Source organism: Dermacentor andersoni, chromosome 8, assembly GCF_023375885.2.
Source record: "Dermacentor andersoni chromosome 8, qqDerAnde1_hic_scaffold, whole genome shotgun sequence".
NCBI classification, from domain to species: Eukaryota; Metazoa; Arthropoda; class Arachnida; order Ixodida; family Ixodidae; genus Dermacentor; species Dermacentor andersoni.
This window is the reverse complement of record NC_092821.1, coordinates 23,583,292-23,606,246: the sequence shown is the minus strand read 5'-3', so window position 1 is coordinate 23,606,246 and position 22,955 is coordinate 23,583,292.

Here is a 22,955-nt window from a genome sequence, read left to right as displayed (position 1 = left end):
ACAGGTTGCGCGCTGCGGCGCCAACAACGTTTCTCGCGTTCAAGCAGACGTGCAACCCAGGGAGGGGTGGTCTCCCAGATTGCACCGGTACAATCTCTGAGACCACGCAAACTGCACTAGCCTGCGTGGTGCCGCAGTCGGAGAAATTGCTGTGGAGATAATTACCCTCTCCTTATGCTTAGCTACGCGGAGCGGTGAGAAGGAACAGTTCGACGGTGCATTCAAAGCAAATATCCAAGTTTTGGCACCGGATGTGTGCTGAACTCCACAAAATGCGATTGACACTGCAAACGTCAGGCATTTCTTGTTTCGGAGACAAATCAAGTTTGTATTTCGGAGACAAATGAAGTTCGGCAAATCTATTAGCAGGATACTTTTACTTCGTTGAAACAAGATTTAAAACGTGGATATCTACGGAGATTTCATGGAGGATTTCACTTTGTTACATCCAATAATAGCTATGTCCGCTTTCGTTATAACGAAGTTTTACTGTAACTTGTATTTATTACCTTGTTTTGCCTTCTAATTACAGGTGACAAATCTGAACTCAAGCAACATTACGAACAAGTTAAATTGCCTGCGGGTGCATCAGTCTGTTCCAGCCAAGCCAGCTCCCTGAATCATGAAATGACCAATGTGGGATAACACAGACACAAAGAAAATCTCTAGAAGGTGCTTCAAAAAGATTTTGCTTATGTAGTGGTGTCACTGCTGAGTGTTACCGTCGCATATGTGCAGTGTATGCCATTTCTACCCAGATCACTGAATCTCAGAAACATTTCGTTCGACAGTTTATCTCGAAGGAGACACTCTGAATTTCAATGTTATGACTGAATTTTAGCGTTTAGAGCTCATTTAACGTGTAATCTGCAATATTGCTTCCCCTCAGAAGAGTGTTTCCTCTAAATCCACAGGTTTCGTAGGTCTTGCTCTCATTTTTGCAACTACTCCATAGTCCTATAAACAAGTCCTTTTCGATACAGTTTTAACGTGCTGACGCTTGCAATTCCCGACTTCCCGACATTCCAGGCTAGAACTTCCACCACATTTTAAGAGAGCTTTGAATTGTTTGTACGTACATTATCTTGGCGCCTCAATGACCTGTCACTCGACAAATTTACAAATCTTACTGAATCTCACTGTCAGAGATTCCAAAAACCAACCGGTCCCTTAGCATTACGTCAAGAGGAAGCTGGTTGTCGTTGAACCCGCAGTACTCGGCTAGCTTACGTAAAGCTGTAACGTAGTCTGCGACAGATTCGGCGTCGTGCTGATCACGCTTCGAGAACATGTACCTTGAATATAGCTCGGATGGCTTCGGGTTGATGGGGTTCTTTACGGCTTTTACGATCGACTGGTAGTCAGCGTTCGGTGGTCGGAGAGGCTTGACGAGGGTAGCTATCAGGGAGTATGTATCCTCTCTACAGCAGCTCAGCAATACTGCCCTCTTGTCGGCGTCTTCTTTGAACTTGTTTGCAGTGCAGCATAGCTCTATACGCTCGACGTAATCCTCCCATGAAGGGTTACCATTTAAGTGAAATTCGCCGATGCGGTCGCCCACGGCCATCTTGCTGGAAACGCCCTCCCCGCATGGGCACAACCATGCGTCGTCGCCAGTGTAACAACCGATGTGGACGCAGCAGCAGCTTTTGCAAGATTCCTTTATTGCACAAAAAACAAGGGTTTATGTAAGCGCGATGTATCGCTTATGGGCACACGTGCGACGGGTTTAACACGGAAGACATGCGCACAAGATAGCCAACTCAGTCAGGTCGCTCTGTTATCATAGATGTGTAAGAAAGGAGATAGAAAAGGGGAACAACCAGGAGAGGAGTAGAGTTTGCATGGTGATTGCCGAAAAGAAGGACGACGAGGAGGTGCACACTTATATCGATAAGAAGATCATGGGACAGAGAGTGTTAGGCTGAACGAAGCCCTAGCGGCAATACAAGTAGAGAAGTTAAGGGAGTTGATTCACAAGTTCGAAGAAGTGTTTTCATATCTCCCATGGCGGACAGAAGCAGGGCGGCGTGAGCTATAGTAGTAGTGGTGCGGATCTCATGAGTAGGGCATTGGAGTGATGAAATGTCAAGAGTGTAACACGGACGATTAAGTGTACACATGTAAAGTGGTGAGAACAATGAACTCGCAAACGTTGTGATCTGCGCATGTGGTGAAATGTGCGTAACTGTGGTGGCGTGTTGTGGGCCGTGACGACGCAAGAAAAAGCACCCAAGTCCCAGCGGAGAGTCAAATTCGCCACCATGAAGACCGACAGAAGGCCGTTTCTTGGAAAAAACTCCTGAAGAGGGGGCCCATGTCATATGTAAGATGCATGGGGCACAAAAACAAAAGAAGAGGACGATGTGCGCCGATCGGTCCGAACGGCACGAGCCCTTGAGGCGCGTGACCCGAGTTGTGATCGGGAGAGAAGTGGTGCTGAGGTGGGATTATCGACGTGGTTCTGGGCCAAGAAGGTTAGAGCGTGAGCATCACACTGGTGACGGGAGCCATGGAGGTGCGGCCAAGTCCGTGACGCTGGCTATCGAGGGCGTGGCCATCGATCTCGGCGACGTTCGAGCGAGGCTCCTTGGACTTGCTGCAGCTGCTCACGGCGGTGCTGGGCACTCCAGGAATTAGATTCCCCTTCAGAGGCAGACAAGCACGGACGATAGTCCCCGGGGCGTCTCGTCGGCACTCGGAAAAGTAGCGGTGGAACCCGGAGTTCAGCGAGCCCGGAGAACCACGTCACCGACAGAGTTCGGGATACCGACATCCGAGATGGACGAGCTGGCCGGCCCACACCAAGACAGCAAAGCTTGCGGAGACGGCAGGAGCACCGACCACGATGAAGCGCTGACACACATCGGATATACAAGTGACGACAAAAGGCTGTAAGGACGCTCCTTGTTAGCGCGCAGTCACAGGCTAGGTTTGCCGGAGTTTCGCCTAGGAACCGCTAAGGACGGACGTAGGCGAGGATAAGGCCATTGTTTCGGCTATGCAAGTGTGGAGTCTTATTGTTTGCCAATTGAGTTTTGACTTTTTCATTTCGAGTTTGAGTAAATTAAAATCTGCTTGCGGTGTTGCCCTGCATCTCCCTACTCCATCTCTCCCAACATCCGTGACATGCTGCCTATTCCAAAACAAGGTAACCAGTTTCTTTAACCAGCATTCCCGGCACACTTCTGGAACACATCATTTTCTCTAATGTCATGCTTTTCCTTGAATCTAACAACATTTTAGTGAATAGCAGCATAGTTTCCAAAAACAATTTTCATGAGACACACGACTAGTCATGTTTACTAATGACCTGTTCTCATCACTGGACCGAGGTTCTTCCATTGACTGTATCTTTTTAGACTTTGAAAAGCTTTCGACATTGTTTGTCATCGTCTTCTTCTTCTGAAATTACGCAGACTTAACATTCACCTTTATTACCTTAAGTGGATTGAATGCATTCTCGACAAACTCAGTTCGTATCCGCTGAGAATTCCGTTTCACCAACCTGTTTCATAACTTCCTGTTGCCACAAGTCTCAGTTCTTGAGCCTCTCTTTCTTATTTACATTATTGATCTGCCAGAGAAATTGACGCCTAATATCCGTCTTTATGCTGACGGCTGTGTTATTTATCGTGAAATATGATGATTCCTTGTTGCTTCAATCTGACGTTAACACCATTTCTTCCTGGTTTAGCCAGTGGTTAATGAAATAAACGTCAAAAAACGTTAAATGATGAAATTTTCTCTTGGTAGTGCTGTTTCTAAATCCTCATGCAAAATTAACAATTCTATTCTGTCCTCTGTCACTTCCTATAAATGTTTAGGTGTTCACATTACTAATAACCTGTCATGGCAAATTCACATTGAATACGCTACAAACTCTGCCAATCGAACACTCTGTTTTTTACGTCGTAATTTTTCTCGCGCACCCCCTTCCCTAAAACTTACATTATATAAACATTAGTACGGTCTAAACTAGTGTATGCTTAGCAATTTGGGATCCCTCTACAGCACAGCTAGCATACTTACTTGCGCCAGTCATACATAGCATACGTGCGCCCTTCAGAGCCGCTCTGCACGTTTCATTGTATGCAATCGTTCCCGCAGTGCCAGTATATGCACCATCGAAACTAGCCTTCATCTGCCATATCTATCACCAAGAAGGAAACTCGCCCATTTATCCCTATTTCATAAAATGTACTATACTAGCTATGAGCTTTTTATATCGCCCCCTTATATTTCATCACGAGTTGACCACAACATCAAGATGCAATGACCAAGTTATGGCACAAACCTTTTCTTCAATTCATTTCTACCCAAGACAGCATCCGACAGCCTCGTTCACCTGCAATCCGATTCATTCATCCTTTCAGGCGGCTATCTCTTACATTGTATAATGACTCGCCTCTCCTCTCTGTAATGCCATCAGGCATTTAGAGTAGTTTGAATGAATAAATAAACAAATAAGTACGCTATTGACCATGAAAAAGCACACCAGCATACGATGAAACTGCGAAAATTTTTTTAATGCTGTCATCTATTTCATTATATCGCATTTTCATGTCTACTTTAATTCCGCAAATACTTTTTTTTCACAGGCCCGAGGAGGGTTTTGTGCGGTGACAATAAAAGACAGAAGCCAACAATGAAAAAGTTTGGTAGTGGTTTATGACATATTATGCATTCAGTAAGCTAGGCATTACGTGCTGCCTACAGTATGCTAACATTACAAGGTCGTGCTTGCATCGGACAAATTGGACGCCCTATTAATACGAGATTAGGGAGATTGAGGGAGCCTGAGTCATCTGCGTGAGGTAGCCCTTCCTCATGCATTGTAAAACGCTGCAAAAAATGTGGCTGGGGTCCTGTGTTCCCCCAAATTCGCGTTGTAGCCAAACATCACGACCAGACGACATGCTATATAATTGAGGCGTCCATCAATTACAACTAATGACAAATGCAACCGTTATGCATTAATTGCCCGGCAGGAAAATTCTTTTTTTCATAGATGACATCACATCATGTCCTTACGTCTTATTATGTATGACCTATTTCTTGATATTAAAGCTTGAGGTTAAAGCTGGTGCTTGTGTCACTTGTGTGCATATATTTCTTCATTGTGTTTTTGCCATGCCATTACACTAAAACTGGCCTAGCGAAGTGGCAATACACCGCTTTGGCCACATTATAGTGGTGTTCGCAGACTCACAATGATCGGCCTATTTGGTCTAAATGTGCTTTTTTACATATGCCTTTCAAAAAAACAACGAAACCTACCAGGCCAACATGGTAGAAAGAATTGAAACCATTTAGTTAAATCCACTGGAATGCATACAAGACTTTTTCTTCATTTCCCTATACTTCAGTGGCTAATCAAGCGCGTAAATGTAACGGTGTCGAATAAGTTGAGACTATGCAAAGATGTTATCAAAACTATGCGTGAATTTACATGCAATAAGAAACACCAATCTCAGATTGGTCCTTTGGACAAAAATGTGGTATATTTTACTTTCTTAACACCAAGAAAAAGCATGTGTAGATCAGGCAGGCCCATATTCAATGAGAGCCTTCACCCTCGAACACCACCTTAACGCACCATTTGAGTATATACATCGCTAGCAGTGCAGATGCTGGCCTGAAGTTCGAAAGTGCCAAGTAGGAGGAAAGACAAACACCAAATAAACCAGGGATTTCTGCAGTCCCTCTAAATAACAAAATAAAAGAGAAATGTGTCAGTGCAGCACTTACAAGCACAAATGGCATACTTCTTTGCAAACCTACGGCCACGGCACATTTCTGGGTCTCCATGCCCTGACTCTTTCTGTCATGCCCTGACCCTGACATTTCATTATTTGTCGGTTGGAAAAGCAGATCGCTTTTCAGTCTGTGTAACAGGCCATTTTTCTATGTGTACTCACTTCGTGTCCTTAGCATTTTTTCACCTGCCTAAAAACGATAATATCAGAAACGCCAGCTCTATTTATATCTACAAACAAGATTCTACAAACAAGATCTACAAACAAGAAGGGTACAACTTTTATTTTGTTTATTAATGTGGAAACCTTCTATTTCCCTGATGAGCTGATGCTTATGCTGAGAAAGAAAGGTGGTGTCACTGAAAAGCGGCAAGCATTCACACTTTGTACAATGCCCTTTAATGTGGGATTTATGGCGCCCCCCAGTGATTCTTAGTGCTCCAGAAGTCTAGAGTTTACCATGAGAATTAGCCGACTAGGAAAAGAGTGAAATCTTTTCCCATTAACGAAAAACGCTTGTATCAGTGAACCATCTGTTCTACTGAGCCATCATGAGATCACTATTTTAGATAATAAAACAAATATATTAGGGTTGCAACAATTACGTTACAATTGCACATCGTGTAAGAAAGTTTGACACCCTAGTGTCGCAGGTTTACTTTAAATGTGCTTTTAATCTTGATTTGCATATCTTTGACATTCGAGGGTGAGCAGGTATAACAAGAAGAAATGAAGTGTTTGTTCTGATATAAAGCAGTTGTTAGGGCATGGAGTGTCGTGTATTCTTGTGTCTCTCCGCGGACCTGTCGAATACGTTACTTCACCCATACCGCATGATGATTAGTCACCAACTCGCCAAACTTTCCACATTAGAGGTTTATGCTGGTTGTTGCTTTAGTTTAGCAATTTCCAGCAACTATAGGGAAAAATTATGTTGCCTAAATCAAAATTTTGTTTCCTGCAATCCCTGAAACTTCTCTTTGTGTCCTAAATTGAACCAAGTTTGTTAAATCGATTCGGGGACTTTCTTATGAAATTGTTCCTCCGTTTTCCGTGTATTTGAACAACCAGCGTCGGAAAAAGGCCCGACGTAAAGCTTATTTTTAAGCAATGGGTCACGCTGGCTATATCGCAAAACCATGAAACAGGAGCTTCTCGTATCCACAAGTCCGTGGCCACAGTGGCAGAGAAATAAAAACGATCGCCCTGGGAAAACATTCAACCGATGCTTAGCGGGAGCCGTCATCTCAGCCAGACATCTCTCCGGAATGACGAACAGCTGTCTGGGCTGTCTCAAGCAAAATCATCATTCACTGCCAGTAGAGCTAGCAGTTGATCGTCTTCGAGATAACGCTAACAAATAAGCGCACTCGTTTCCACGTACCGCGGGGAAGCGACAGTCTGAGGGTGTGCTTCTTTTTATTGTGTTTTCTTTATATGTGCGTCATAGCATATGTAATGGCGAGATTTTGGACATTTTTAAGATCGATACGCCATGGGCTCGTGCAAAAATGAACCTGAACGATGTCTGAATATTTCCTGGGTATCCTTTCTGGGAAACTAAAAGGGCGAAATCCTATGGCGAAATTGACATGTCTTGAGGCAACATGGCTGCAAAGGGCATATGTGCATTAGTGGGACCGCATTAAAGATTCAGCTGCCATAGTGCTACTCATGCACAACAAACACTACTTTTGAATTTTATTTACAGGCAGTTGGAAAATTTTTACGTGGTGCTTATTAGGCACTTGCGTTTTCATAACCAAAGAACCCTATCGATATGGGTCGTAAACGATTCTAAGAGAACATTTTTAACAAACCCTCGCTATGCTCCCTCATGCTTCTCCAATTGTTCAAACACATTAAATTTAGGCTAGAAGAATATTCTCACAAAATAACGGGAGAATTGCACCAGTGGTTATATGACAGTGTGCAACATGACTCAGATATAGAGTGAGTTAAGAACTGAACAGAAGAATGATATTGCGTCTGTTGTGATTGCAGCCGAGGCCAAGTTCTTCTTCCGTAACTTAGCGGGAATAACTCAAAAAGGGTCTGCAGTTGCAATTGTTCCCTCTTTTTATATGACAGGTTATACTAACAGGTCCCTGTGTCATTTCGCATATTGTTTACAATACTACATTGCGTGCGTCGTGGTAAGAAGAAATCACGACTTTTAGTATTTCTGAATTTATTTATTTTTTATTTATTTACAGTGCCCTCATAGACACCAAAGGGTCATTACATAAGGGGGAGGGGAACAGTATTGCACACTCACAGATAACACAAAAGCAAAAAAGTGCAGGCTTACGCAGAAGATACAGCGGAACAAACTGCGTCAGACTTTTTTTATTGACGCAAGGTCGTTTGGCAGTTCATTCCCAAGTTTAATTGCTAAAAGCAAAGAAAAAAATTTGAACAGGTTAGTCCTGCAATTGAGTAGGTATACTTTGAATGGATGATCAGTGCGTTGGTAGATGTGTGAAGCAGGGCGAATATGTTCTAGTCGGAAAGTAAAAGTGCTGTGGTAGAGTTCGAAGAAGTAATGAAGTAAAGAAATGCGTCTTTGTTGGTGAAGTGTTTGAAGATTCAAGGTGTTTTGAAGGTGTCAAATACTGGCGTGTATGTACTTCCTTGTTATAAAACAAATCGCACGATTCTAGAATAATTGCAATGACTGCGTTAAGCATGAGTGATGAGGATTCCAAATAATAAAGGTATTTTCTAGCAGCGGTCTGCCTAGAGCGTTGTGCACCAGAAGTATTGTGTCAGGCGTAGCCATGGTAGAGTGTTTTACTTATTAGTTATAGTGTTTTACTCACCTTGCTGGCGATGTATCCTATGTTCTGATTCCATGTTAGTTGACATGATGACACCGAGTTATTTCAACTGATTTACCGGCTCAATGGCAGCATTGTTTATATTATGAGAAAAGGATAATTTCGAACGACTTGTAGTGAATATCATTAACTTGGTTTTATTAACAATATTCTGCATTAGCACATGTCACACCATGCTGATAATGTAGTCAAATCAGCCTGCAGAAGAAAATAATCGCTAGGTTCCATATTCTGATGATAGACGATACAGTCGTCTGCATAAAGACAAAGTTGCAACGAGATATTATTTGGGAGCTCAATAATGTACAAAAGGAATATTAGCACTACGACGGACCCCTAAGGAACTCCAGATTTAACAGCAGTAGGTGTACAATGTTATCAAGAAGGACAGCCTGCGACCTATCGGTTAAAAAATTATGAATCGAACATAACATACCTTCATTAAGATTAAAAGTTTGAAGCTTTACATGTAGGTGGTGAATCGGGCCTAATCAGTGAATAACCGAGTTGATATCAATGTGAGTTCGAAAAGCTGCGTTTCACAGGATTTTCCTCACTGAAAGCCATGCTGGTTCGGAAAAAGCAGATTGGTATTTACAAAATGTTGCATAATGTTACTGTAAACAATGTGCTCAAGGGTTTTACATGGTATTGAGGTTCACGATATCGGTCTGTGGTTACCGCATTTGTCGCGATTGCTGGATTTGTAGATGGAAATGATGTGCGCGAGTTTCCAGTCATATGGCACGGTACCGTGATCTATAGATTTCTGAAAAAGCATACACAGAAAATCGAATGAGTGGGCAGCAGAAATTTTTAGTGATTTAAAGCATATACCATCAGAGCCAGGACTTCATTTATTAGGAGACGGTGTATGGGTTTTAAAGCTTCTTCCGGAGTCACACCCACATTCGGCATACGAACACATTGAGAATGAGGTAGGATACATGATGGGAGCACGTTCCTTTCAGTAGTAAACACGGTAACTAATGTCTTATTAAGTTGGTTAGCGGTCTTGACGGAGGAGAACTGCTGGCCTGCGTCCTGTAAGTTTGGCTAAGCTCTAGACTTTCCAGGGCTAATTATATTCCAGAAGTGCTTGGGGTTAGTTTATAGAATTCCTGGTAGTGTGGTATTGAAGAATGAATCCTTAGGCGTTTTTATTTCAGTTTTACACAGATGTGCAATATGTGTATCCTTACCCCAGGCATCAGCCTTTTTAGTATGCATAGCAGTTCGGTAAGTCCGTTCTTTCTTCCTATTAAGCGTGTCAAATGCCGGGTAAACCAAGGACATTTCAGGATGGGAGAAATGCAATGTTTTAGGATAAACATATCGTTTACGCGAAAAATTATGCGCCTAAATAGTGACCAGTTTTCTTCAACAATATGGCCTCTAAAGTTATGCTCTAATGGTGACGAGGAATCGTTAAGAAACCTACTGATTGCGGAGATATTTGCTTTAGAATAGTCATAGATATATTTTCGCTGGATTACGTTCTTGTGGTAATTAGTGCTAAATTGATAATTAAGTGTATTTACTTGTGATCGCTCATTTCTTCCAGAACATTAGAAGAAATAGCGTCTGGATGGGTGGTACATGCAAGATCAAGAATGGCGGTGTCGCGTGTGTGTTCTTTCACGATCTGGTGTAATGAGAACAGGTTCACAGTGTAAAGAAAATTATTACATTCCTGTTTGTTCGAGGTAGAGCTGAAAACCGAATTATTGCTCTATCGAGTCCCGGGTAGTTGAAGTCTCATGTTAAGATTACAGGGACGCGAGGAAAGCTGTTTCCTATGAAACCGTGTGGGACATTAAGTTTTTATAAACTTTAAAAAGCACTTTAGAATTTGCGAAACCGTTAGCTATTAGTGGTAGTAGTGTGTGTGCATTAGTATCCGGAATATATGTTTGCTAGTAGAGTAAGAGCGCGGCTGCGTGTTTAAACGCGTGTGAACACGTGTCGTACCTTAAGTTTGTAGGGCATTGATTGCTTCTAAAACATTGCTGATAATTACTTTGCAGCATCTTAATGATTTAGATTCCGTGCGTGTCGGTCTTTCTTAGAAGGCACGTGCTCTGAAAGCTTCGGTTTTTGTATTAGAAAAAGCCAAGTGCAAGACATGGCAAGTAAGACGGTAAAGCTTCCAGTGTGGAGGATCTTTCAAAGTAGACGAGGGGGTGGATGAGAACGGAGAGGAAATCAAATCAATCGGCAGACACTGCGATTTCGATGCTAGAGTAATGAAAATGGAGGATTTACAGGATGAGCTTTTCAAACAGGTCAAAGAGCTCAAGAATGAGAGCGATATAGAGGGAGATGCACGAAAGGCTGTAGAAAAAAGATTTCAGGGAGCCGAGGAAAAGTTGAAAAGGGCGGCCATTGTGAACAAGAATGGTCGTGAAAATGGAACAGTCTTCCGACGTCACAAAAGAGGGAGTATAAGCAAAGTACGTGTAATGCGCTCAACGTGTAGAGGGAGTAACAAGAAAGAGCCGCACTTACATTGATGACACCACAAAGGGAAAGCAGGAACACAGGAGTGAATGCCCCTTGTCAAGTCCAAATCATCCAAAGCACACAGAAAAGTATGGGAAAGGGAAGCAGGCGGAGGCCTCGGCACTAGCATAGAGCGAAAGGGTGATTATCGCCGCTGACTCAAGCCTGGCTAGGTGCTGATTTGCAATTGTGGAGAGGGTGAATAGTGATACAAGAGTAGCGGCAGGGAAAGTTCAAGGACGTACATTGGACGGTGTCATGGAGCGAGCAAAAGCAAAGCTCGCGCGAAATTCTCACAGACGCAAACTCGTCATAGTGGCGGTCGGGCTAAATGGCGTCCTGTACCGAAGAGGAGCTGAACTAGCTCAGTGCCTGACGAAGGGGGTAGACGACTTGCGGGAGCTGTTCCCTCAGGTGCAGACCGTGGTGTGTGCGGTGCCAGAGGTGCCTGTACTTGAAGTCACGTACAAATAGCCCTTCTGGCTGCTAACGACACGATGTGGCCAATGAGCCGAGATAAAGGTTTCGAGGTCATCGATTGGAGGAGTTGCCAGTGTACAGTGAGTGACGGACACTCCGTACTCCCGATAATTTGGACGGCTTCGCGGCGCTATCACGTACCCCATACGCATTGCACCACCAACGTCCTACAGATTCCGAGCATAATTCCGAATCGGGACATTCGAACGTCCCTAGGACATATGTAACGAGCCTGTGGATCATTCTTGCATGTCCATGGGATCGTCCTACGCAAGCGAAATGACGTTCATAGAAATGTCTCACGAACATCCTAATGGGATATTAGGACGTCCAAGATATGTGTAAATATGAATTATTCTTACTGCATATTCCCGAGTACGTCCTAAGAAAATTTTAGTCAGGATGTAGGACGTTTCCGGTACATTTCGTGTTACCTATCGTCTAAAGCATAAAAAGCCAGCAAACACTGACACCAACGACAACATAGTAGAAATTACTTGTGCTTAATAAATGAAATAAAGAAACGATAAATGAATGAAAATGAAAGTGGGTGAAAAAAAATTTGCCGCAGGTGGGGAATGATCCCACAACCTTCGAATTTCGTGTGCGACAGTTTACCAATTGAGCTACCTCGGCGCTGTTTCTCCAGCCGCTTTCTTGGGTATTTATGTTGCCTAATAGAACCCTGGGAGCGTTAGCAAGCGCCACCACTCACAGACTTTGGCGGCGGATGTGGACCATCCTTTCTGCCGCAGGCGTCACGAGAACGTGATCTTTTTGGGTGAAGCCAACTGGTCAATAAACCCACACATGCTACCTGAAGGCATCAATGTTGCCGGATTCGAGACCCTCGTTATATAGTAAACGAGAAGAAAGGGGGTTAACCTGGTGGCCCGATTTATAGTATTCATATCATAAGAAGCCAACAACCATTGACACCAAGGACAACATAGGGGAAATTACTTGTGTTTATTAAAGGAAATAAACAAACTATGATATATTAGAAATGAAAGTGGATGAAAAAACTACTTGCCGCAGGTGAAGAACGATCTCACAACCTTCGCATTGCGCTTGCGATGCTCTACCAATTAAAGCTACCATGGTACCATTTGCCCATCCACGTTTTTGGGTATTTATGTTTCCGCTTTTAGCATGTCATATTTCTGGCTCGCAATCCGTAGTCAAAGCTCTTACACTTTTATCACGGAATATGCGCCTGCGGATGATAATGCAGTGCTAAAGATAAAAGGCGTTATGTATCTCTAAAAAGGAAGCGTGTCAAACAGAATACTCGTGGGTGAATCGTGGTCTGATTCATGTAAAACGCAAGATTAAATGCTGTTGTAGACAAGGTGATAATAAACAGCTTCCATGTCTAGTACTCAATTTTCAGGAAGAAATGAACGCAGCAAGAAACCAATTCTTTTCCTGTACTCTGTCAGCTTTCATGTAAGAACAACCCGAAACGTTCTGGCGCTATTTGTCTAAAGATAAAAACTACAACACACAGATAAAAGCATCGGACGCAAGCTCTAATGATCTCTCTATAATTTCTCAAATATTCAGCGCATTTCTTATATTCCGTTTTTACGCTCACGGCGTCGGACGCACACATTCCATCTTATGCGGTCCTTGAACCGAAACCTGCAGTAGACTTAAGCAAACACCGCATTCTGCACCTTTTGCACAAACTTTATATAAAGGAATCATCCGGTGCTGACGAAATATAAGACGTATTTCTCAACAGCTATGCGACCTGGGTGCAAGAGTATTTCTATAAAACATGCGCAACCTCTTAGACTCGTGTGGGATACCCGATAATTGGCGCATCACGAGGATAGATCCAATTCACGAGTCCGGATCTTTATTAGAATTAAATAACTACAGAGCAGTTTCCCTAACATCCACAATTTGTATTTTATTAGAAGATATTGTTGCGTGTGGCAAGACACAGACAGAAGAGGCTATTTACAGGCTATTTACACTGGAGCCAGGCAGCCAGGCTGACACTTGCTCGCGCCAAGCGCACCGACCAACTTCGTCGTCGTTCTCGCGGCGGCTCATTTCTTGAGCATCGCTTGAGCATATCGTAATACTACCCCCCGGTGGCAAAAGCACCGTCACGGTGGTGTTAAATATCCAAGGCGCGTGGAGAGTTGGAGGGCTTGAGTCGGGCGACGTGGACAATGTCCCTGGTTGGCACAGCGGAGGACGTAGTGGGCGTGGCTAAAACGATTTTATAGGTGACATCGGTCACTTTGCGGAGCACGCGATATGGGCCTGTGTAACAAGAAAGGAGTTTTTCACATAGGCCAACTTTACGCGAAGGTGACCAAAGCAACACGAGGCGGCCGAGCACAAAATGGACATCACGGTGACAGAGGTCGCAGCGTTGTTTCTGCTTGTCTTGAGACACTTGTAGACGACTGCGCGCAAGTTGGCGAGTGTGGTCAGCATGGGCGATTGCATCACGGGCATAAGCGCTAGTTGAAGCTGTGGCGGACGGAAGCACAGTGTCCAGTGGTAGGGTTGGTTCGCGGCCATACAAGAGGTAAAACGGGGAAAAGCCAGCAGTTTCGAGACGGGAAGAGTTATATGCAAAGGTAATGTAAGGTAGAGCCAGGTCCCAGTCACGGTGGTCGTCGGAAACGTATTTGGATAGCATGTCTGTAAGGGTGCGGTTCAAGCGCTCAGTGAGGCCGTTCGTTTGGGGATGGTAGGAGGTGGTAAATTTGTGACGTATTGAGCAGGCACGCATGATGTCGTCGATGACTTTGGCCAAAAACGTACGGCCACGGTCTGTTAGCAATTGACGCGGAGCACCATGCATCAAAATAATATCATGTAGGAGGAAGTCCGCAACATCAGTTGCGCAACTGGTCGGAAGAGCACGGGTTACGGCGTAGCGGGTCGCGTAGTCCACCGCGACTGCAACCCACTTGTTTCCTGATGTAGATTCCGGAAATGGGCCGAGAAGGTCTAAGCCGACACGATGAAAGGGCTCGGCTGGAATGTCGAGCGGCTGCAGGTAACCAGCGGGGAGCTGGGAAGGCTTCTTGCGTCGTTGGCAAACTTAACAAGCGGCGACGTAACGTCGTACGGAACGGGCAAGACCAGGCCAGAAAAAACGGCGACGTACACGGTCATAGTTTCGATCCTGCTAGTAACAGCGCAAAATGTAGACAAGGGACGAGACAAGAAGACACCACAAGCGCTGCGAAAAGGGCCCGAGGTACTAGAAATGTATTTCGCTAGAATAGCAGCTTGGGCTTGTTGGTTTTCCATCCTGCTAGTAACAGCGCAAAATGTAGACAAGGGACGAGACAAGAAGACACCACAAGCGCTGTCGCAGCGCTTGTGGTGTCTTCTTGTCTCGTCCCTTGTCTACATTTTGCGCTGTTACTAGCAGGATGGAAAACCAACAAGCCCAAGCTGCTATTCTAGCATAGTTTCGAGATACGCCGAGATGTCCTGCCGTTGGTGCGTCGTGGAGCTCTTCTATAACGATGGAGCGGAGGTGTTTAGGTATCACAAGTAGGAACTCAGAGCCGTCCGGATGAAGCTTACGACGGTACAGAGTACCGTCGCGGAGGACGAAGAGGCGTAGAGTAGCATCGGCCGGAGAGTGCTCAAAATGGTCGATGACTGCTCTGATGTAGGCGTCACGGCGTTGCTCGTCGGCGAAATGAAGCAGTTGTGATACAGAGAATACGCAAGAAGCACTGGCAATATTAGATGAGTCAGAGTCGTCAACAGGGTAACGCGACAAGCTGTCAGCGTCTTGGTGCAGGCGGCCACTCTTGTACACCACGGAATATGAAAATTCTTGTAGCCTCAAAGCCCAGCGACCAAGCCGACCTGTAGGATCTTTTAGCGAAGAGGGCCAGCAGAGAGCATGATGGTCAGTTACTACGGAAAAAGGGCGACCGTAAAGGTAAGGACGGAACTTCGCAACCGCCCAGACTACAGCAAGGCATTCTCGTTCCGTAATGAAATAGTTGCGCTCCGATGGTGTGAGGAGGCGGCTCGCATAAGCAATTACGCGATCCTGGCCACGCTGACGCTGGGCTAAGACGGCACCTACGCCATGACCGCTGGCATCTGTACGCAATTCTGTAGGGGCATCAGGGTCGAAGTGGGCGAGAATGGGTGGTGAGGAGAGAAGAGTAACGAGACGAGAGAAGGCGGCGGCTTCTGCAGTACCCCACGAGAATTGTACGCCTTTCTTCAAAAGATTAGTGAGGGGTCTAGCAATTGCCGCAAAATCTTGAATAAAACGACGAAAGTACGAGCATAGCCCTACAAAACTTCGAACATCTGCGGCTGTCTTCGGAACCGGAAACTCTCTGACAGCGCGAGTTTTGTCGGGATCACGCTGTACTCCGGAAGCATCAACGAGATGGCCCAGAAGAGTAATTTGCCGGTGGCCAAAACGACATTTGGACGAGTTAAGTTGTAGCTTCGCCTTTCGAAATACATCAAGCATAGTTGTGAGACGTTCAAGGTGAGGGTCGAACGTTGGCGAGAAGACGATGACGTCGTCGAGGTAGCAGAGGCATGTTGGACCATTTGAAACCTTGGAGCAAGGAGTCCATCATACGCTCGAAGGTGGCAGGGGCGTTGCATAATCCAAACGGCATTACTTTAAATTGGTATAGGTCGTCAGGTGTGATAAACGCGGTTTTTTCGCGGTCCATATCGTCAACAGCAATCTGCCAGTATCCCGAACGAAGATCAATAGACGAGAAATAGCTGGAACCGTGCAGGCAGTCAAGGGCGTCGTCTATACGTGGGAGCGGGTAGACGTCCTTTTTTGTAATGCTGTTCAGGTGACGGTAATCTACACAGAAGCGCCACGTGCCGTCCTTCTTCTTAACCAACACCACAGGTGACGCCCAGGGACTCGAAAAAGGCTCAATGATGTTTTATCGATCATTTTGTTGACTTCATCTTGAGTTACTCCGCGTTCCGACGCAGAAACTCGATACGGTCGTCGGTGAATAGGCGTAGCATCGCCAGTAAGAATACGATGCTTGACCGCGAGCGTCTGGCCTAAAGGGCGATCGTCGATGTCGAAAATATCTCGGTAGGACGATAATACTTGGCAAAGCTCTTCAGCCTGCGCCGAGGACAGGTCCATTGCAACCATTTTCTTTATATTGGGATCGGCACCCGAGGCTGGCGCGAGGGGCCTGCTAAGCTCGCGAGAATCATCGGCCGATAACGCTGCCACGTATTGGTCGTCGAGACAATCAACGGTGGCAAGGCAAATACCTTGCGGTAGAATTTGCTTTGCCAATCCAAAGTTACAGACAGGCATTCGAGTGCGGTTCCCAGTAATATTAAGTATACTGTGAGGCACTGTAACGTCATACCTTATTGGAATGTCGGGCAGAGGAGTAACGAGGTACTCGCCATCAGGAACTGGTGGGAAAGACAACAGTTCAATGTAGGCTATTGACTTTGGCTGCCGGCGAAGAAAACCGGTGGGACGTAAGCGGCAGTGGGGTGCGTCAGAAGGGTCTGCGAGCATCGGCAACTCAAGGCGAAGGGTACCGGAAGAGCAGTCAATAAGAGCAGAATGTGCGGAGAGAAAATCGAGGCCGAGAATGAGGTCGTGGGGGCAATGAGAAATTACGGTGAAGAGGACAGGAGTGTGGCGGCCGGCAATGCTGACGCGTGCTGTACACATGCCGATGATAGGCACAGTAGCGCCATCCGCAACGCGTACGACGCGGGCCGACGCTGGGGTGAGGAGCTTTTTGAGTCGTCGTCGGAAGGCAGCACTCATAATTGAAAGATGTGCTCCTGTATCGATGAGTGCCGTGACAGGATAGCCGTCAACGTCAACGTGAAGAAGGTTTCGGTTCGTGGGTAACGTGAGCAGAGGATTTGAGGGCAGGGTTGATAATGCAGCTTCACCTCCAGAAGCTGCAGTGCCTAGTTTTCCGGCTGGATCCGGGAGGCGATAGGCGGCGAAGAGAAGCGACGGGGTTGGGGCGAACGAGACTGATGTCGTCGAGGGGAGGGCGAGCGGCTGTACCGAAGGTTCGGAGCAGGAGCATCAGCGGCAGTGGATTCATGGCGGCTGGTATAGCGAACGGAAGGTCCAACGGTGCGGGAATAAGCGGCGGTGTATGTCCGAGGAGTTGGTGGCCATCGGTTGCGGCAGTGACGAGCGACGTGGCCGATGCGACAGCAGTGGAAGCAGATCGGCCGGTCATCAGGGGTACGCCAATCGGACGAGTTGCGGCGAGATGTCGCGGAAAAAGACTGCCGAGGACGAAGAGGGCCGCTAGAGAACCGGGAAACGTTGGGTTGAGACGTGGAACACACAGAGTTCGGACCCATGTTCTGAAATTCCTGTCGGACGACGGCCTGGATCATCGCAATGGTGGTTGCTGGCGGATCGGGAGGCGGCGTGGAGAAAGCTGGCGAACAGGTGGCCTCGAGTTCGCGGCGAACAATACTGGTGACGTCGTCAGAGGTGGTGGTCTGACGTGGTCGACCCTCACATGTCGACGTAGCAGCAGTGTTGGGTAGCCGTGTGATGTGGTGTGTAATACGGCGGCTCTTAGCTTGCTCAAGGCGACGGCATTCTTTGATGATGGCGTCGATAGTCGAGACGTTGCCGAAAACAAGCAAATTGAAAGCGTCGTCGGCGATGCCTTTAAATATGTGTGACACTTTATCGGCTTCGGACATACCATCGTCAGCTTTGCGGCATAGAGCTAAGACGTCGAGGATGTAGGAAACGTACGGCTCCGTAGATGACTGTACACGAGACGCAAGAGCCTTTCTCGCTGCAGCCTTGCGCCCAATGGGGTCGCCGAACAGTTCCCGTAGCTTCTCTTTGAAATTGTCCCAACTGGTTATCTCGTCGTCATGCGTTTGGTGCCACACGCGTGGGGTGCCGCTGAGATAAAAGATGACATTGGCGAGCATAATCGTTGGGTCCCACCTGTTATTAGCACTGGCGTGTTCATAGAGTTTGATCCAGTCGTCAACATCCTGGCCCTCCAGGCCAGAGAACACACCTGGGTCGCGATGTGGGGCGACCGTGACGATTGGAGCAGTGGGACATGCCGAAGCCGTTGCAGAGGTGGGCGCGTCACCGGGAGGCATGGTGACAAGCTCGGTGTGCCGACCACTTCTGAGTTCCGTGGTGAGGACGAGGATCGCTGACCTCCACCAGAATATTATATTTAAGGCGAATATGATACACCGAGAAAATAACCAGCTGCTCAAGACATTCTGCTCAATGCAACTCCTCTGACCGAAATAAACGATCATTTCGTAAATTCAGTCAAATTGACGCTGTCTTTTTAAACTTTTCTAAAACGTTTGTTCTTACGCATGACTATTTAGTAGCTGAACTGCACGTTATTGGTATTCAATACAGCACTGTTTGCTGGATAGCATGGTGCTTAGCTTCACGGAAACAATACGAAGTTGTTAATGTTTGCATTTCTAAAACAATAGATGTGCACTCAAGAAGGGTCGGTGCTAGTTCCACGGTTTTCTTTATTTGTGTCAATGATATCTATTTAGCAGCCAAACCACCTGTAATGATGCAACTTTTTTCGGTTCATTGTGTTGTTTATATAAGCCTAAATCAACACTTTGCTCATCATCATCGTCAGCCTGGATACGCCCACTGCAGTGCAAGGGCCTCTCCTATACTTCTCCAACTACCCCGGTCATGTACTAATTGTGGCCATGTCCTCCCTGCAAACTACTTAATCTCATCCGCCCTCCTTTCTGCCGCCCCCTGCTACGCTTCCCTTCCCTTGGAATCCAGTCCGTAACCCTTAATGACCATCGGTTATCTTCCCTCCTCATTACATGTCGGGCCCATGCCCATTTCTTTTTCTTGATTTCAACTAAGATGTCATTTACCCGCATTTGTTCCCCTCACCCAATCTGCTCTTTTCTTATCCCTTAACGTTACACCTATCATTCTTCTTTCCATAGCTCGCTGCGTCGTCCTCTACTTCAGCAGAACCCTTTTCGTAAGCCTCCAGGTTTTTGCCCCGTAGGTGAGTACTGGTAAGACACAGCTATTATACACTTTTCTCTTGAGGGATAATGGCAACTTGCTGTTCATGATCTGAGAATGCCTGCCAAACGCACCCCAGCCCATTCTTATTCTTCTGATTATTTCAGTCTCATGATCCGGATCCGCGGTCACCACCTCACCTAAGTAGATGTATTCCCTTACCAATTCCAATGCCTCGCTACCTATTGTGAACTGCTCTTCTCTTCCGAGACTGTTAAACATTACTTTAGTTTGCGGTAGATTTATTTTTAGATTCACCCTTCTGCTTTGCCTCTCCAGGAAATTGAGCATGCATTGCAGTTGGTCCCCTGAGTTACTAAGCAAGCCAATATCATCAGCAAATCGCAAGTTACTAAGATATTCTCCATTAACTCTTATCCCCAATTCTTCCGAGTCCAGGTCTCTGAATACCTGCGGTAAACACGTTAGGAATAGCATTGGAGAGATCGTATCTCCCTGCCTGACGCCTTACTTTATTGGGATTTTGTTGCTTTCTTTATGGAGGATTACGGTGGCAGTGGAGCTGCTATAGATATTGACACGTGTACATGTTTGTCTACATCGGGCGACACGTTTCACCGCCTAACAAATGTTATCGCACAGCGCAGGACGCGCCTGCATGCATCGGAAGTTTCTGGAATGTTGTCGATGTTTCCATCCGCTGTCTGTGACCGAACGTTGTGTAACCTGATCGCATGTGTGCGCCACGCGAAAGGTGTAAAACTTTGTGGAAGGCACGTGGGTCCCAGCAATTACTCTGTAACATTCGACGAGTGATGTATAAAACCCGACGCGCATGGCCCGCTGATATGATTTTCGACGATCGCTGACCGTGTCCGCCGCTATCGTTGTGCTATAAGTGTAACCTGTTTTTGTGGACACAGGTTCGCCCAATAAAACTTAGTTTTGTCTTTCACAGTATTGCTACTGTGTTCTTCAACGTTACCACATCGTGACATCTGGTGGAGGTGCTTTTTCGTTCATGTACCGAACGCCCCCGCAATGCCGCGATCCGAGCCCGAAGCCCGATTACAAAACCAACATCGCCCAAGACCAGCGTGACAGCCGCCGACTGCAAGGACTGGCCCCAGAGCATAGACTTCTGCCTGAGACGACAAAGAAGATCGTGGCCAAGACAACCCCAATGGCTGCCTCAGCGTCCCCCGTTATCCTGCAACAACCTCGGGACCCACCGACCTTTCATGGAGCAGCTACTAAAGACCCGGAATCCTGGCTGAAGACCTACGAACGAATCGCGAGTTTCAACAACTGGGACTCCGACGACAAGCTGCGGCGTGTATACTTCTCATTAGAAGCCGTCGCCAGAACGTGGTTTGAGAAACCGGAGTCGACCATGAGAACATGGCACCTGTTCCGTAGCGGCTTCCTGCGCACCTTTACGAGGGTCGTGCCTAAGGAAAGGGCCGAAGCTATGCTTAACGCCCGAGTGCAGCTACCTAAAGAGAACGTTGCCATATTTACGGAAGAAATGAGCCGTCTATTCCGCGATGCCGACACGGATATGTCCGAGGAGAAGAAAGTCCGCCTACTGATGCGTGGTGTAAAGGAGGAACTTTTCGCCGGAATGGTATGAAGCCTACAGAAGAATGTCGACGAGTTTCTTCGCGAGGCCACTAGGACCCAGAAGACACTGGAAATGCGGAACCGGCAACTCAACCGCCGCACGAACTCGACAAGCTTCGCCGGAGTTCAGTCACTGGCCACCGACGACGTGCGTGAGACTATCCGAGCGGTCGTGCGGGAGGAGCTACAGAAGCTGTTCCTGTCATTGCAGCCTCAAATGGCTTCGATTGCCGACGCCGTACGTGAGGAGCTCCAACAACAACTCGGAGTTGCCCCCGAATCGCCGCTGCCTCAGCTGCAAGCGATGACATACGCCGCTGTAGCCCGCGGTCACGTTCCCCCTCCGGGGCCACGGCAAGGCCCAGTGATCACACAGTTCCGTCATCCACCACCAGCCCCGCCGCCAGCACGCCAACCCGTCACCTCATGCGGCGTTCCAAGGAAGACTGACGTTTGGCGAGCCCCTGACCACCGTCCGCTTTGCTATCGCTACGGAGAACCCGGGCACGTCTACCGCCGATGCCCATACCGGGAGATGGGACTCCGAGGGTTCGCCTTTAACGCCCCGCGACCACAGATTGGCGAACGACTGCGTGATATCGCCAACTACTTCGCCGCCACTCAGTGGAACCCTCGAGAACCGTCCTGTTCGCCGTCACCAGGCCGCTACCTGTCGCCGCAGCGCCGACCATACACCGGCCCAGCCCGGGGCCGCTCTGCGCGCCCATATCCGGAAAACTAAAAGCAGCAACCAATGGAGGTGCGGTTGCTGTTCGTCGAACAGACGGAGATCCTCCGCCGCCGACGAAGACGCCGAAGAAACTACCTCGACAACATAACGACACGCCGCTCTTCCGACGAAGTCTGGAAACAAAGAACACGACGACGAAAGACGACCTGACGACGTTACATACCACCCACAGGTCAACGCGACGCAGCCGTGATCCGACGCCAAGATCGAACTGTAATGCAGGACAAAGAACCACCGACCTCGACGTGCTTCTTGACGGCCACGCCGTCACTGCCTTAGTCGATACAGGGGTCGATTACTCCGTCATGAGTGGACACATCGCCGCCCTGTTAAAGAAAGTTAAGACTGTATGGGAAGGCCCCCAAATTCGAACCGCTGGAGGACACCTATTTAGGCCTACGGGAATCTGCACGGCAAGAATTACCGTTCATGACGGGACTTACCCTGCCACTTCGTTATCCTTGGACAGTGCTCACGAGACGTGATTCTCGGCATGGACTTCCTGAACCAACGCAGTGCAATCATAGACCTGAAGTCAGAATCGATAACGCTGTCAGAAGATCAAGCGATACCGCCGGAGAGCTCTCGTTGTCACCACGCCATGAGTGCGCTCGAAGATGAAGTGAGCATGCCCCCGCGCTCCAGCCTTATTATTTCCGTCGGCAGCGAAACACCCGCTGACGTAAAAGGCGTCATCGAGGGCGACCAACATCTACTGCTTGACCGTGAAATTGGCGTCTCAAGAGGGATCGCTCCACTCCCCGGGGGGAAAGCGGAAATTATGCTAACCAACTTCAGCCAAGAGTGCAAGCACAACGACCAGGGCACGACAATCGCGTACATCGAAGAAATTGTGGTATCTAGCAATGCCTTTGTCCTCTCGGATTCTGCCGCATCTCCCCCGATGAGCATAGTCCCCGAACCAGGCTTCGACGTGAATCCAAGTCTTCCTATGAGTAAGCAGCAACAGATCAGAAGTC